At 31.2% G+C, this 16,819-nt stretch overlaps 1 non-coding gene across 1 annotated transcript; it reads left to right on the top strand.

Annotated features, from left to right (window-relative positions):
- Nucleotides 1-9,235: 9,235 nt before the first annotated feature.
- LOC148283950 (5S ribosomal RNA) lies at nucleotides 9,236-9,354 on the top strand. The gene has a single exon (XR_015825467.1). It is a non-coding gene; the product is annotated as a 5S ribosomal RNA (ribosomal RNA).
- The last annotated feature ends 7,465 nt before the right edge of the window (nucleotides 9,355-16,819 follow it).

Raw genomic sequence — 16,819 nt, 5'->3', positions numbered from 1 at the left:
CATGTCCATCTTTAAGTATTTGATGGATTTGGTCATGCCATGTCTTTCTCGGTCTTCCTCTATTTCTGCATCCATCAACATTCGCATTGTAAATATTCTTAGCCGTTTTCTCGCTGTCCATTCGTTCTACATGTCCAAACCAGCGCAGAGCTCCTTTCTTGATTTTGTCGATAATGCTTGTCTCAGCCTTACATAATGTACGGATCTCAACATTTGTGCATCTATCGTACATAGTTTTACCACACATTCGCCTGAGAGATCGCATTTCGACAGCATTCAGCCTACTTTCATCCCTGTTTTTCCAAGTCCATACTTCGCTCCCATACATCGGGGACGGGACCAGGACTCCGTTGTGAACTGCCAATTTTGCCTCTTGTGACAAGCATTTATTTGCCAAGGTCGATTTAAGTGCACCGTTCACTCTGTTCCCGGCACTCACCCTCCTTTCAATATCTTTCTTAGTCATTCCATCCCTAGTGAACATACTTCCCAGATACACAAATTCCTCTACTTGTTTTAGTATAACTCCATTCACAGTGATTTCACATTTAGTCAGACTTTCATTTCACATTTAGTCATAATTACATATGTAAAAATAAATTAAATAAATGCATGCCTCGACACGGATTGAGATTGCTCTATTTCAACATGGGAATAATAACTATTGTGTAGTATAATAAATTATTGTGAATTATTTTTGTCGCTGTATATTGGTTCTCGGTAAATGTCGAATTATATTATCTTGTCTTTTATAATTAAAAACGATACAAGTCTGACGATGTCGCGAGAGCGATGAAACTGGTCATTTATCTATCAAATTAACTGCACTAACGCGTCACGCTGTTTAAATTATTATTATTGTTACAAAGTACATTTTAAAACCATATTTCTAACCTACAAATTAACCGGGATACCCAGAAAGTCGTATTTCATACTTTAAATTTATAGTCGAAAATTTGACGTCTATTTTATCATCTTTTTAAGATATTTTTATATCTCATTTTGTAGAGTGGCTATCAGATCGCGAACTAACCTGGTTAACTTTAACAAGCAAAAAGGCCTTTGGAATTGCTTGTGACTAACTAAGGTTTACATTCAAACGCTAATTTGACGCCGGGTCCGGAGATTTTTGGCTGGCGGCCAAGGCACGCCATTGTAAACCTTATGAGCTACCTACTTACAGGTCATAATTACAATATTAAACCCTCAAATCCTTAGCACCCTGGGAAAATTATGTATGCTGTGATTTTACGTCATATCTCGCTTAAATTACCCACACAATGTGGCGAGAAAGTTATTATATTTCCTTTTTTTATAAAATTTTGCATTCATGATTTTTTATTATTTGTGTGTGAATTATGTGTGCATATTTATTTTTACGGCATATAAATATTTTTATGTGTCCAAACGAATGAAGAATACAGTTCTGTGTGAAATTCAACCAGATTCCTAGACAAGTGTTTTTGTCTTGGCGTTCTCACGTAATAATCATGAAAGGAGAAATGAAGGGAAGAAACGTCCGCCTCGTAGTGTAGTGGTTTGCGCGTCCGCGAATCATTCTTGACGTCTTAATTTTTATAATTTATGTTTTAAAAATTATTTCCGATTATCTTTTTTGCATTGTATTTTTTGGAATTTTATTATATTTTACTTATACCTTTTTTTCTTGATTGTTATTATATTGCATCACATGTCATTATAATTTAATCTAATTAATTTTACTATGTATTTGTATTGTTATTTATTGTGGCTTGACACGGGCATAGCCTAAAAAGCCTTAATAAGTTCATTAATATTTAAACTAGAGTAATTTTCAATTAATAAATAAATAAAAGTAAAAAAAAAACTATTGATTAATTTTTCTAAAAAATTATTGTGCACTCGGAAACATTGATTGACACAACAGAGTAGTTAAGTAAAGGGTCATTTAATTAGAGTAATTTAATTATTAAACTTTGAACTTAAAATATAAAATAAATTTTATTTTATATAAAACGGATATTTTTATATCATGTCAAATAATACTTTATCTTTTAAAGATAATGTCGGTCAAATGTCCACCACGGTGTTGTTTAATCCGAGATCCAATTTTCATAAGTTCTCTCATTAGATGTGCAAAGTAGGGTAAAAAAATTTACTACTTTGGCAACACTAACGAAATTCCCATTTCGTTTCTTCGACAATCTGACAGATAGAAAAATAATTCAAATTTTAAGTAATACATTTGTTGCATACACATTCATTTGTTAATTACACATGAATTGTGATTGCATCCTGTTTTTTAAGATCCTAGCATTATTTCTACACTTTAAAAGCACACAAGACGGCATAATTGAATTCAAATCAGTGATTGCGTACTGAGCTACGTCTACAAAGAAACTAATGGGTCAAAACGCAAACCTACTAATTTATGAGTAGTTTAGTCGCCTTCTGTTTGATGTGCGTATGCGGTTTCTGGACTATCCTTAATTCTATGACTTGGGGTTTATTTCGTTTAAAAACGCCCTAACAAAGCATAACAGTCATCCACTTTTTTGTTTTTGTTTTAAAAAATAATAAAAATGAAATTGGTAGACTCCAATGAGTGTTTGATTTTAATACTAAAATTTAAAATACAAGTAACTGAACAGTCCAGACAGCCAACAACCTGAATTCAGAAAACTGAATTTAAAAGAAAATAATTGCAGATTGAAATAGAAAATAGAATAAATATATAAAATGAAACAAGTAAATCGACAAAACATTTTTTTACAGAGAGTAACTCACATGTTATTTTGTGACCCCCAGTTTTCGCCTCTTAAAATTATTGTTTAACACAATATTATTATAAAAGCAAAGTATTTACTTATAATAAACTTTAATTATTTTTTTCTTTTCCGAGATTCTGTGTCCTTATTTTGTAACTAATTCGTTTCATAAATTCATTCGTTTCGTATAACGGGGAACGAGAGCGAAATACGATTTTGATTGCGTTAAAATGAGATGGATATATGACGAACAAACGAACTTGCGAAACGAAATTGTGGCAGAATAAGCCTGCCGTACAGATTTCTATTCACTATTCTTCTAAAAAATTGTCCACTGAGATCTCAAGAAGACCCTGCTAAAGCTAGTACATAAACTAACCCTAGATTTAAATGTACACTTCTTGCATATTTTTATAGCAGTCCAACAAATTCATAATATTTCAGGGGAAGTGGGCATTTTGTTTTAATCGTTATTTGAATGTGCCGGATAATGTACTCCCCCAACCTTAACGCTGACTTCCTTTATATGTTCCCCAGGGATGGTAACCCTGTTTTCCTGGATTTTGTAGGAGTAATAATAAACTTACACTGTTCCAGGCATCAAAAATGAATATGCCACTTAAGGAATTCATACGTAGTGTAAAAGTGCGTGAATATTAGAAGAGATAAGTGCGCTATTCTGGCGAATACGCAATTTATCGATTCTCATATCAAGCGAAAGGTTTCTACATAATACGCGCTAGCCAATTTTGTTCAATGGGAGACTAATTTATTGGACCCAAATATTATCCATAGTGTATGTTTGGCCAAATCTATAACAACCTACCCGTCCTTCTCATTTTTCCTGGCGTACTCCATGTATCAATAATACTACGTGTGAGTGCCGGAAACGACTATAAAAATCAGTACCAAATCTAACATTAACGAGTGAAGTGCTTAACTAATCTATCATCAAGCGAGCTGTGCCAGCGTCCACTTAAACCGCCAGCTCCATACAAGTTTTGCCAGCGTCTCACGCCTGCCAGCTTCACCAGCCAGGTTCCAGCACTCATCACGCCTCATCGTCAAAATTTTCCTGCTCCTAGGACGAAGTATTATTCACACCTCGTCCAATCCTCAACATCATTATCAAATAAAACATTGTTGATTATGTATTTAGGTATTTGTGCAGATATTGGAGGAGTGTAGAGGAGCCAAATAGCTAACAAAGGTGGCATGCTTCTTGGCTTAATATTTGCACAGTACCTATGTGTATTATTCGCAATTCCGTCTAACTTCTTGACTCTGGATTCTGCCTCTTTGGGGTTTCCCTGCGTTTGCCTTTAGTACTTTCATCTCTGACGTTCTGAGCAGTTATTTGGTTTTTCTATTTAGTTTTTCTGCTTAGTTTTTCTACTTGGTTTTTCGTATTTTTTTTTCTCTCTTTTTATCCTCGCCTCTGTTGTATACACCATGATTTGGTCTTACACACGTTTTGTATATCCGAATTATGTTTCCACTAATCATGTGTTCATTGTACTATACGACATTTCTTAGGCATCCAGATGTTTACTAACTGAGATGAATATGTTCTCATCATCACTATGAGAGCATCATCTGCATGGCATGTGATGTTAATGACATTATCTCCCTTAGTAGATTCAATACTTATTTTTATTGTTTAAAGCGTTTTTTTTAATATATTTATTCTGCTTGTGTAAGAAAAACCTTTATCACGTGGGTGAGATTCATCCATCTGAACCAAATCACCTACTAGGCAACGCCTGAAAACAATTTTCCAATTTTTATACTTCTTCTTTTACCAGGTAGTAATTCAACAATGTTTGATTATGTCCAAATGCTTGCAGCCTGGCTGGATTTCCTCCCCAGGGAGTTGTTCATATTTAAATTTATTTCAACAGAGAGGGAAAATTTTATAAAAATTGGAAAATTGTTTTCAGGCGTTGCCTAGTAGGTGATTTGGTTCAGCCGGATGAATCTCACCCACGTGATAAAAGTTTCAGCTCTTTTACTTCACAAAAGTCAACAGATGGAAGATTTGAGGAAATGTGGATGTTGGACATGGGCAGAATGGTGAATGTTACACAGTGTGTAAAGTGGCCGCTTAAACCAGCCAATGCCAGGTCATAAGCCCTGTAAATGCCTAGACTTCCATATCCCCTTCTCAAAAAAATTTTCCCTCTCTGTTGAAATAAATTTATATATTGTTGTGCTATATTTAGTTATAAAGGTGCTAAACTTGCTTTTTTTCTTTGTTGTTCTCAATATGTGTTATTTTTTCAATGTTAATATTATTTATGTCCCGAATTGAGTTGTCGAAACTCCTGGGAATGTAATTCAACGTATTAAACTTGTAAAATACTTTGTGTTTTATGATTTATAAATAATAAAAAAAATATATAAAAAAATATTACTTATTAATTACTTAATTTTACTGATTTTTTGTAATTATTATTTTTGTTCTTATTATTTATTTATATATGAATGTGAACATCTATGCATACATTTGTGTATGTGTGTGTATGTATGCGCATATTTTATTATAGATACCAACTACCGCAACTATGTTGTATCCGGGAAATATGTAGTATTTTTTAGACAAATTAAAATCTCGATAAATATTTGGTTCAAATAAAATGATCACCCATGTTCAGTTATATTTGAAGTGCTCAGTTTCATTTCAGCATGGTACATAAAACCGGTATTAAACCCTAATGATATGAGAAATATTGAGTCAACAAGTCACATCAGGTTAGGGGGTGACTTGAAGTGGGTTAGATAATTAGAGTTTAATTTTTTAAAATTCCACCTATAAAAATATTTTTTAATTTAAATTTACAATTAATGCTTTACACTTAAATTCCCAGCAAACTGCAAACGCAATTTGTTTTCAGACATATCTCTTTTTAAATACAAAAAATTAACGAAATAATAAAAGTTTAAAAAAAGAAATATAGTATTTTTTTTAAATATATATATTTCTATTTATTTTTTTGCACCACGACACGTCAGAAAGCCCAATTACAATGAGGAGTTACAGCACAAAACAGGAAGGCTTGAGTAAAATCATATGAAATTTTTATTTTTTCACTGAGAATAGAACCCGGAACCTTCAGCGTGTAAGTCAAGCATCTTAACCTCTACACCACAGAGGCCGCATATAAAAAGAATAAACGAATAACACAGTCTTCAGCAAAAAAGGGGGAAAAAATAGCCTCATCATCATTATCATTCCCTTTCCGCACCTAATGGTGCATAGGGCACTGCATTGGTTTTTTAGCTCTTTCTTTTAGCTTTCAATTTAAAAAAATAATTCACTTTGATATTGAAGATTTTATCAATGAAATATCTTCAAAGCTCACGTCATTTCAACTGTTTGTTTGACTAATATGAATGTGTATTGTACTCTTATGCAGCATTGACTCTTATCGCTGGTTAGTTAAGTGTCGTGTTTGAGAAATTTTCGTTTTTGACATAACTATTCAAAACATTTCTCTGAGTTTATGTTCCTGACAGTTACCTGCTACCACGACAAACGATAACACAAACTCTTGCAAATGATTTTGATAAACGATCCATATAATCTCATAAAAGTAAGTTTGTTTCTTTATGCCCTTAGGGCATTTACGCAACAAACATATTTTGTTTTTACTTTGGCGAGGTGAGCCTGGTTCTCAAAATTTAATTGTATTAAATTTTATTGTTAGTGTCACAGCGCAAACTGATAGATATTAGTAAGTTGAAAGAGAGATTTCACAATTTTTCAGGATTCCAGTGTACCTCGTTAACTGCAAACTTCACACATTGAAATGTCATGTTTTTAGGAACTCAATGTAATTTTTACTTTATTCACTCTTTGAAAACGAATGAAAAGATAAATATTTATGTATTTGAATTACCTCAAAGTCGAGTTAAATAAATACATATACCTACATATCAGTGGCGAGCCGTGATTTATTTTATTGATAATCTATAAAAAATGTTCATTAATTTGTACTAAATATAAGTACCTACATAACATGTAAGTAATGTTATTTTATAGGACTATTTTTTTATGTGGTTCTGTGAAAATCAACTTAAACAACAATTATTATTAACCACGCGATATACGTAGCTTTATTCGACACTATTTTAATACAATACTAAACTTGTACAAAAGTTTATTAACAAATACCACAATAACATTCAGCAGATATTTCCATTATGATCTGTCATTGACAGTACTGTCGTGGTACTGTCAAGACTTGAGCACTGGCCGATTTCTTTTTAAATGAATAATGCCTAAAACGGCCACTGCGAACGCCACCTGTCTTATGTGATACATAATATATGTCAACGGTATCTTATCAAAGAAAAATAGTCCTTCGGAAATAATGTTCGAAATACTTGTTTCCAAATAGAGAATCTTCTAATAATATTTGTAATCTGCAAGTTTGTTTTAGTACTAAAAAAGCCGACTTGGGATTAAGACAAAAAATACAGTGTACTTTTTTGTATGGAAGAATAAGCTGAGGTAATCGTCTAGTTTCGTCGTTCAGTGAGAATGGGCTGGACGCTGGCGCTAGGCGCACTTAATAGAATTTTTTTGTAGAAATATATATATGGTGATTTATAATAAATAACAATTATTTTATTTATTTTCCCATAAACATGGTTACTATAAATTATTATTATTAAAAGTCAAATATAATGGTAAGCTGTGCATAATCGCTTATTTTGACGATTCGCCCCTGCTACATATACATTCACCTATGTTTGTCCCCATGAAAAAAGAGTCTTAGAAACAGAAATAATTAATATCTGCATTTATTCTGAGACTGCCAGCATATTCAAATGAAATTTACAGTCTCGTTGTTCTGTTCCTAATCGGAAACAGATTTTTTTACAAAAACACTAAATCTGAATTTATGATTTTCTCTTTCATTTTATTTCAATAAAAAATGTAGTCTGTATTTTCGAGTGGTACCTAAATATATTTTGAAATTTACAAATTTGAGAAATTCGTTTTGCATTTTTTCATTTTTAATTCTAATTGATTTCAATCCAACGAGCAATAAAAAGTTTTTATTTATTTTTATTAATAACAAATTAAAATACAATATTACAACTAAATTCAATTTTTTACATTCATCAAGTACATATATTTACATTAACGTTTCCCATTACGTAAAAGAAATAAACAATTCTTGTCTACATAATGGGGAGTGACGTCTTACAATAGATTATTTTATTTTAATCAATAATATTTTTAGAATAACATCAATAAATTACAAAAAAGATATTAACGATGTTTTCAATTAGTGTTACATAAAAAATAATTAAAGATCTAATTTTTTACTTCTTTCTTAAATATATTGTATTCCTGACTGTACTTTTTATTATCTTTGTTCATTTCATTAAAAAAAAAATTCCTCTGTAAGTATAATGATGTTGTGCAGTAGTTGTTTTTAATTTAGGAATCGATTGATTGATAATTTCAATTTACAAATCATAACAATACAGTTCATAATAATCCAAGTATTTTTAGACCCTTCTTTGATATTTTTATTCTCGATGACTAACTAATGAGTATATTTCATCAAATATAACTCCAAAGTCCTATTTTTCTTTGACAAAACTAGCATAACATTTAATAAATATCGTAAATATTTTTTTTCTTAACTATAAGCTTATTACAACAGAGACTGAGAACATTTTAAAGCAGGTAATATGTAGTCGGCCTCGTGGTGCAGTGGTCAGCGCGTTTGCCTACCATGGAAGAGGTCTCGGGGTCGATTCCTGACATGATTGACAAGAAATATTTATTTAAAAAGGTGACTAGAATATTTCATAGCCCTGGACTGGTACCTAAAGCGTAAGACTGGTCATCTTACCTTCATGTAAGAAAAATGATCAAGAAACACCGCGATTTGTGTACCAATGCAGTGCCGAAATGATGATGATGAATATGTAAGTCTAAGCATTTACAAAATTTACGACTAATCTTTGGCTGGTTTAAATGGTCAACACACTGTAACATTTATCATTCTACCTGTATGTTTGAACATCCATTTTCCTTCAATTATTTCATCTGCTTGTGAAATAAAAGGGCTGAAACCTTAATTTGTGCGGGTGAGATTCATCTGACTGAATGTTACCACCCATTAGGTGACACCTGAAAACGTTTTTTTCCAATTCCTTCAATTTCTTGGAACAGTTAGTTAAATCAACAATTTTTAAACCCTAATGGATTTATCACGATTGAAATATATTGCAACAGTGAGGGAAAATGTTTTGGTATGGAAATAAAAAATTCTAAGGATTTACAGGACTTGGACTTATTTATTTATACATCAACGGTTCAAAGAACCTTTTACAAAAAAAATATAATTTACAGAAATAATCACAGCAGTGCACATTAATCATGTAATACATAGTATAAAATAATAGAATAATTAAAACTAAACAATTTAGTAAACATATAATACAAAAAGTTAAAAAGAAACATAACCAACGACCATACCATGTTGAACACACCGGTTCTCGTCCGATCACCGAAGTAAAGCAACATTGGGCGCGGTCAGTACTTGGATGGGTGACCGCTTGGGAACACCGCGTGCCGTTGGCCCTCCCCTTTTACAGCGCCCTTGAGGTGATTTTCACAAAAATGGCGCTATATAAATTATCCAAAAATTATTATTATTATTATTATAACATTTCTAAATTAATATAGCAATAATCATGATAAAATCTTACATACTAAATATAAATATAACACAGTAAAGTTGAGAATAACCAGATAATAATAATAAAAAAATTAATACAACATTAGTACTTAGAAAATAAAAGTTTTCTGAGCAATAAAACAAAAATGAAAAAGTTAAATTACTAAATAATAATACCTCTATTTAGTGAAATCATCATCATCAGTAGGTTGGAAGAAGTTGCCATTTGGCAATAAATCCACCAATATACAATTTAAAATTATGTCTAACATATTAAATAATAAATAAAAAATCACGTATTCCAGGAAACAAAGTTAAATTTAATAATATATTTTAAAATAAATCCATTATTTTTCTAAAAAATAACGAGTGAGAATTCGTTTTAATTTATGAACAGAATTTGTATTGAAGATTTCAAATATTTGTTCTAATTCATTTCCATACCTATGTATCCTGGGTATAGGAGAGTACATTTCAAAGTTGGTTCGCGAATTGTTGCAAAAAAATAATTCCTCACTTCTAGTGCACCTACCAGGTATTCGAATTTAAATAAGTTCAAGCAGAGCAGGGCTGTCAATTATCGATTTCATGATGATAATATGTCATTGGTTGGTGTGAGTAGACACTTAATAATCCTGTTTTATTTTAATAGCGAATCTCAAGGGTAATTTATTTATTTTTTAAAGTAAAAACACACAACGTCTTCTGTTTAAAATTGAATGTTAATAACATTTTGGGTAATTAAAACACACGCAAGTCAATTGGCTCGCACAATGATCTTCTAATCGTTTTCGCCTTTATTTTCTGCGAAATTAGTGCGATGTAAACAATTGTTTGATCAAAGCCTAATCAAGGATTATTATCAGATCCGCAAATATACTGAGGCTGATTAAACTAATGAGGTACGGAACTTAATCAATTACCAGGGGAGTTATTTTCTGTTCTTATAATTTAGGTTAAGTACGCTAGTACAGTAGATGTACTGAATATGGAATGGCTTATGGAAAAAAATATTTTTATTTTTTATAATCAAATTATTTGTAAAGTGTTACACATTGAAATCTTTAGCAACATAAATATGTCAACAACAAACCATCACGCCGTTTCCCCGTAGGGATAGGCAGAGAGGATAGAACGCCATATCACTCTATCTTGGCATACAGACCTCGCTTCCTCTACATTCATACATCTTCTCATGCACGCTCGCCGATTATTCCTATTTTTGACATGTCCATCTTAAAGTATTTGATGGACTTGATCGTGCCATGTCTTTCTCGGTCTTCCTCGTTTTCCGCATCCATCAACATTTGCATCGTAGATCCTTTTAGCCGTTCTTTCGCTGTCCATTCGCTCTACGTGTCCAAACCAACGCAGCACCCCTTTCTTGATTCTGTCAATAATGCATGTCTCAGCCTTACACACTTCACGGATCTCGACATTTGTGCACCTATCATACATCGTTTTACCACACATTCGCCTGAGGGATCGCATTTATATATATATAATATGTCATCGAAATATTTTTTTTCAAACATTTGAATTTCGTCTTTTTTAACGACGATGTGATGAATTTAAGTCACAAAACATATTCAGCAGAAAAAAAAACGAATGATATACAAATATAGGAAGAACTGTATTTGTTTTTGATATTGCCGATTATTTGCATGCAGCCAGTTGCAAATCAATACAGTGATGATTTAGATTTATTTTATACCACGCCACTGATGATCAAGTCCTGTGTTTTTAAAAAGAATTAACAATTTAAAATTCAAATAATAATTAGTTCTTCACTTTTGCTTTAACTTTTAACTCTTGTGTGCATACTTATTTTTAAAATTTATTATTGTTTAATATTTATATTTATATAAACCATGAAGTAAACTTTTTAACTTTCCTTTTATCTACATTTCTTTTATAAAGGTAAATATTTATATTTGTTACAGATGTAATATTTATTTACTTAATATTTAAATACTCTTTACCATTGTATATTTTTTTCGATGTTTTTGTTCTTTTTTTAATATTATGTTATTTTTTGTTGTATTTTTTTTTCCCTGGTTTTATTGTAATTATGTAAAAGGTTCATGGAACCGTAAATAAATATTTTTTTTTCATATAACGATAACGTTTATTTGTGTTCATTTATTATTTAATTATAAATCTGAAATTGCGGCGCACTTGAACATATTCTTATGTGTGCTTTAGTAATAATACTGTATCTCATTTATAAATAATTGCATAAACATTGTCTTAACATGAGTTTGCAAATCTATCAAAATAAATAAAAATGTTTTATTTAAGTAAATGATATTAACAACAAAAATAATTATTTACTATTTAAAAATATGTATTTATTGCCTTAGAACGGGAAAACTATCTCTAGTTCGGCAGTTTAGATGACTCTCCAGCAAAAACAAAAAATATGTAGACAAGTATTTAGACAGGTTCCGTGGTGTAGTTGGTTAGACGCCCAACAGTAAAATTGGTGTCGCGGGTTGGATTCCCGCTAGTTGCAAGAAAAAAATCCAAAAATTTTTTTTTCAATTGGTCTGGGTGTTGTGGTGTATTTTTCATTACCTCCTTCCAAATACTTTCTATCTTACCTGCTAACAAGCCTCAAAAAAGAGGCTTAGCGGGTTATTCCTTTTTTAAAAAATGTAAACTTTTACTACTCAATCTATTGTATAAATAATTCAATGTAAATTCCGGTAATAAATATGTTACAATCAAAGTTAAAATTTTAAAAATTAAAATAAAAATAAAAATTACCTTAAATATATTATTCAAAGGTAAAAAGAAACCACGAAGAAATAAGAAACATTATGGAATAGAATGTAGATTTTTCTTCAGACGTGGTTGAAGTGGCTACTTTGCCAACATTCACCGTGTTTAAACTTCCAAATTTCTTCAATTCTTACATCTCTTAATTTTATCTAATGTCCAATCTAGATTACCTTCTATCCGCCCAAAGATGCTAAGGCTATCAGATAACAGAGAGCTCCTTTGAGCAGGTTTTTTCGTTAGGCAACGAGCAATTTTTCCTTATATCTGGGCACCGTCAAAGAGACTTATGTCCACGCTGCTGTTGATTTGACTGAAGTTGAAGAGCTGAAACCTTTATTGTTGTGAAAAAATTCATCTTATTGAATTATTTTACATACTAGGCAACGCATAAAAACATTTTTTTAATTTGTACGCTCTTTCTTGGAGTAGTAGGTTTAATTTCAAATGCCTGGACTTTTATGTTTCTTTTACTAAAATGTTCTTCATCTCTGTTGTAATTTGTTAATCCTAATAACTCTCTAGGAGGTTTAATCCAGTATTTTGTTTGCAAACATTTGAACAAATTTAACATATTGTAAATAATACAAATCATTTCGTATGTGCACGTACCGAACCGTTGCGTTGGTACCTTCGCTTAAAATAATTAAATCGCTTGTTTCTGTCATTAAAATCCTGACGGAATTTTACATTGATTTACAATACAAATTATAAAAAAATACATTTTTATATTTACCACAATATCTAAAATTATTATTATTTTGTTTTAATGATAATAAAAAATGTGTACTCAGATTTTTTTTACCATTTTCTCGGCTTTGGTTTAAATACAAATTAGTGTCATTTTACTTAAAGTCGAAAAGTTTTAATTTTATGAGTGTGTCACTTGGAAGGAAGCGATGAAAATCGGTTTGGAGAAAATGAATCCACTTTGTAGAACTCTATAAAAAACGTGACAAATTATATAAGTTTCTCCGTTCTACCAAAACTATAAGTTTTCATTGGAGTTTAAGAAAGGTGGAGAAAAACCGTATTAATCAAAGTACACGTGCACCAGAAAACCGCACATCTATGTTGTATGTATTCAATCCTTTATTCCAGGAAATTAACTGTCAATTTTTTTTTTGGGCAGGGATTTGAATTTGTAAGAAGCGATATAAGAGGACAAACGCAAGCTAACCTTGGAAACTTTAATCAAGCGCGGGTATGTTAGCTGGGCCACATACTGCAATTGCGTTCTAAATGCCTACTTTACAAGGTGTTATATTCTTTCGTCCTGGACGTCCACTGTTCGTTGGTAGTTCATGTCATATTTGCGTAACAATATTTAACAACCGACAAAAAGACATAGGGAATTTGTGGACACTACACGCAGTGCCGCCGGGTTTACGGGATCTAGCACCCCGTCATTTATTGAAACGGGACGGGAGAGCATGCACGTTTGTAAATTAATACCAGCATATTTTTTTCCCTTCCCTTATAAGAAAGTGCATGGTTATTTATGCTATCTGAACCAATGGTAGCTCTGGCTCTGACTATAATATGCTCCAACTAACATGGGATGATAACTAAAATATTTTTTCTAACAATCTTTAATGCTTTTCATTTCAAGGAAGCGCAGCAAGTTGGCTACAAACTGACTCAAATCCTTACAGGCTACGGATGTTTTATGAGCTATCTTCACCATTTTAAGCTCTCAGAAATGTGATGATGAGACACCCCAAGATGTCCCTTATTTGTTGATTCTTTGTCCCATTTTCAGAAGTGGTTTAAGAATTTATTTTAATTTATTTTGCTATATGTACTCTGAAGTATTTCTTAGTCTCTGAACTAGCATCTGAAGTAAAGACTGATTATCTTGCATTCGCGTATCTAGTGAAAATGCTTGAGATACGCTTCGATTGATCATCAAACTAATAATGATAGTTTTTTGTATGTTTGCGCTTAGTGACAATACTCAAGTTAATCATCGTACGCCTTACACTCGAACAGCACTTGCAAAATGTGAATATTTACTTCAAAATCATTGTCATTTCCATAGACGTGTTGGGCTCTTTGTGAAACCATGTATTTACATGCTAAGTTAGGCGACAACATTATTTTATTGTGAAATAGTTCAGTTAATTAGCCTTCACGATCTTGTAATTTGATGCCATTGGATTATTTTCTGTAGGGCTACATGAAGTCTAAAGATACAAATCAACAGCCTTCTGAGCACTGGAAGCCAATATAACAGGCACAATTTCAGAAATAACGGCAATCTTGTTAGAAAATGTGACCGAAAATTGGACAGAAGGAATGCGTTATGTAACTGCTTATCGCGGAGGATATCATTTTTCAAAAATAAAATGTGTAAGTTATTCATTATTTTAAACACAATAAAATTAAATTCATTCTTAAAAAATATTTGTTTATTTTATTTCAATTTAAAGTTCTATCACGCTTTAAAACACATAGCGCTGTATAGCACGTTTTTACGTACTAGATACGGATTATAGTGCGCTGTAAACTCGTTCAGAATACCACCCCAGGTATAAGTCCTTTGGGTGTAAAATGAATGAATATAGGTAAATGGCTATAAATAAATAATTAAATTACGACTTATAAAGGTTTTAAAACATAAAAATGGATAGAAATTAAGGCATCATTACTCCATTACAACTTCCAGGGCAAAGTATTTTATATTTCAACCTTTTTTATTTATTTTATTTGACTGAAATTAGCATTTTCGGGGAAATTACCCCCACAGCTAACGGCTATTTCAACAACGAAACGTAAAGGGGACTCCACACTCACGATAAAAAATAAATTATCGTATAAAAAAGTTAAATGAAATTTTCTTAAACGATTTTCGTACTTTATAGTCCTATAATAACGGGCCGTGGTATTTTTCCTTCTCCTTATAGTATTTTATAGTAATAGAATATTATATCATTTATTTCCCTTTATTCACAAAGGCCTTACACGGAATTATGAGATCTCAAAGAATATTCACATACCTCAATTTTTACGATTTTATTTCGAAAGCTTAATGTTGTGATTATTATGGAATGACTTATTGTTCAGAAATCCTTAGTCCGGACGTGAAACACTTGCCGGGAATTTTATCGTGTATGAAATAAATTGTATAAAACTTACAGTGGTTTTCGTTACATAACACCTACATAAGGAAATGAGGTTGCTTGATTCGACAATGAAAGATTTCAATAGTGAATAAATTGATCATATGTTTTGATGGAGAAGATTAAAAAAAAAAAATTTGTTTCTATAAAATGAATTAGCTTGGAACTTGTAAGTAAAATTCTGTTGAAAGAATTTAGCCGTGAAAGTAAAAAAAAATATATATATAACTATTCACTTATAGCGGAGGAGCGCTCTTATTAAGTTTTTTTCTTCGTTTCCTCATTAAGGTTTTTTTTTAAAAAAAACAGTTTTTTTTTAAAATCATTAATCAATAAGTCCACTTATATTCACTACACACTCTCGCATGCACACAATACTCACACCCCCATACACACCCTAACACACCCTAAATATATATACTCACCCTAACTAACATGTATAACAATAATAAAACGGATACACTAAATAAGAGTACGCATTGTTTTTTATTTATGTTATTTTATTGTAACTTTTATTACTACAATTTATTGATATACATTAAAAAAAACTTATTACTGCTAAGAGACTTTATTAATAATCTAGTAAAATTATATTCGATTGTTTAAATTGTATCTATCTTAAATTATTTTTTTTTAAATTAATCTTATATAAATTCTAATAACTGCTTTAAAATAACATATAATGAAAACTAAATTTTGGTCCATATATAATTTTTAATTTTTCTTTTGTGACTATCGGTGTTCACATATAATTGATGAAAGATGTTTAGTGTTATTATTTTTTATTTTATAAATTGTATTTATATTGTGATATCTTTTACTGTTTGTGAACTGAAAATAAATAAATAAATACTAATACTGTATTTACTATCAATAATATTTTGAGTTTGTCCACATTTTTGGAGAAAAGGACTGGATTCAACTCCCTGGGGAGCTGTTAACATTAACATATTACAACAGAGATGAAGAACATTTTAGAGAAGGTAATATAGAAGTTTAGGCATATACAGGGCTTTTGACCTGTCATTGGCTGGTTTAAGTGGCAATTTTACACACTGTGTAACATTCAGCATTCCGCCCATATTTGAACATAAATATTCCTTCAATTCTTTCATTTGTTGATGTTTGTGAAATTAAAGAGCTGAAACCTTTATTTATGCGGGTGAGATTCATCTGATTGAATTATTTCAACTACACACTAGGCAACGCCTGAATTTTTTTAATTTTTTAATTTCTATACTTCTTCATGGACCAGGTGGATTTATCAACAATGTTGCCACTTAAACCAGCCTTGAACAGGTCATAAGCCCTGTAGATGCCTAGAGTTCTATATTACCTTCACTCAAATGTTCTTTATATCTGTTGTAATATGTTAATGTATAAACTATGCTTATATTTTTTTTTACTAAAAATCCTTTTTTAAAAACTTGTCACATATCCGCTAAAATGGAGTAGTAACTCAAAA

This window comes from Micrasema longulum, unplaced genomic scaffold (genome assembly GCF_059751315.1).
Source record: "Micrasema longulum isolate JH-2025_06_02 unplaced genomic scaffold, ASM5975131v1 h1tg000177l, whole genome shotgun sequence".
In the NCBI taxonomy this organism is placed as follows: domain Eukaryota; kingdom Metazoa; phylum Arthropoda; class Insecta; order Trichoptera; family Brachycentridae; genus Micrasema; species Micrasema longulum.
Note: the sequence above shows the minus strand (reverse complement) of the source record. Positions and strands in the feature narration are given on the sequence as shown.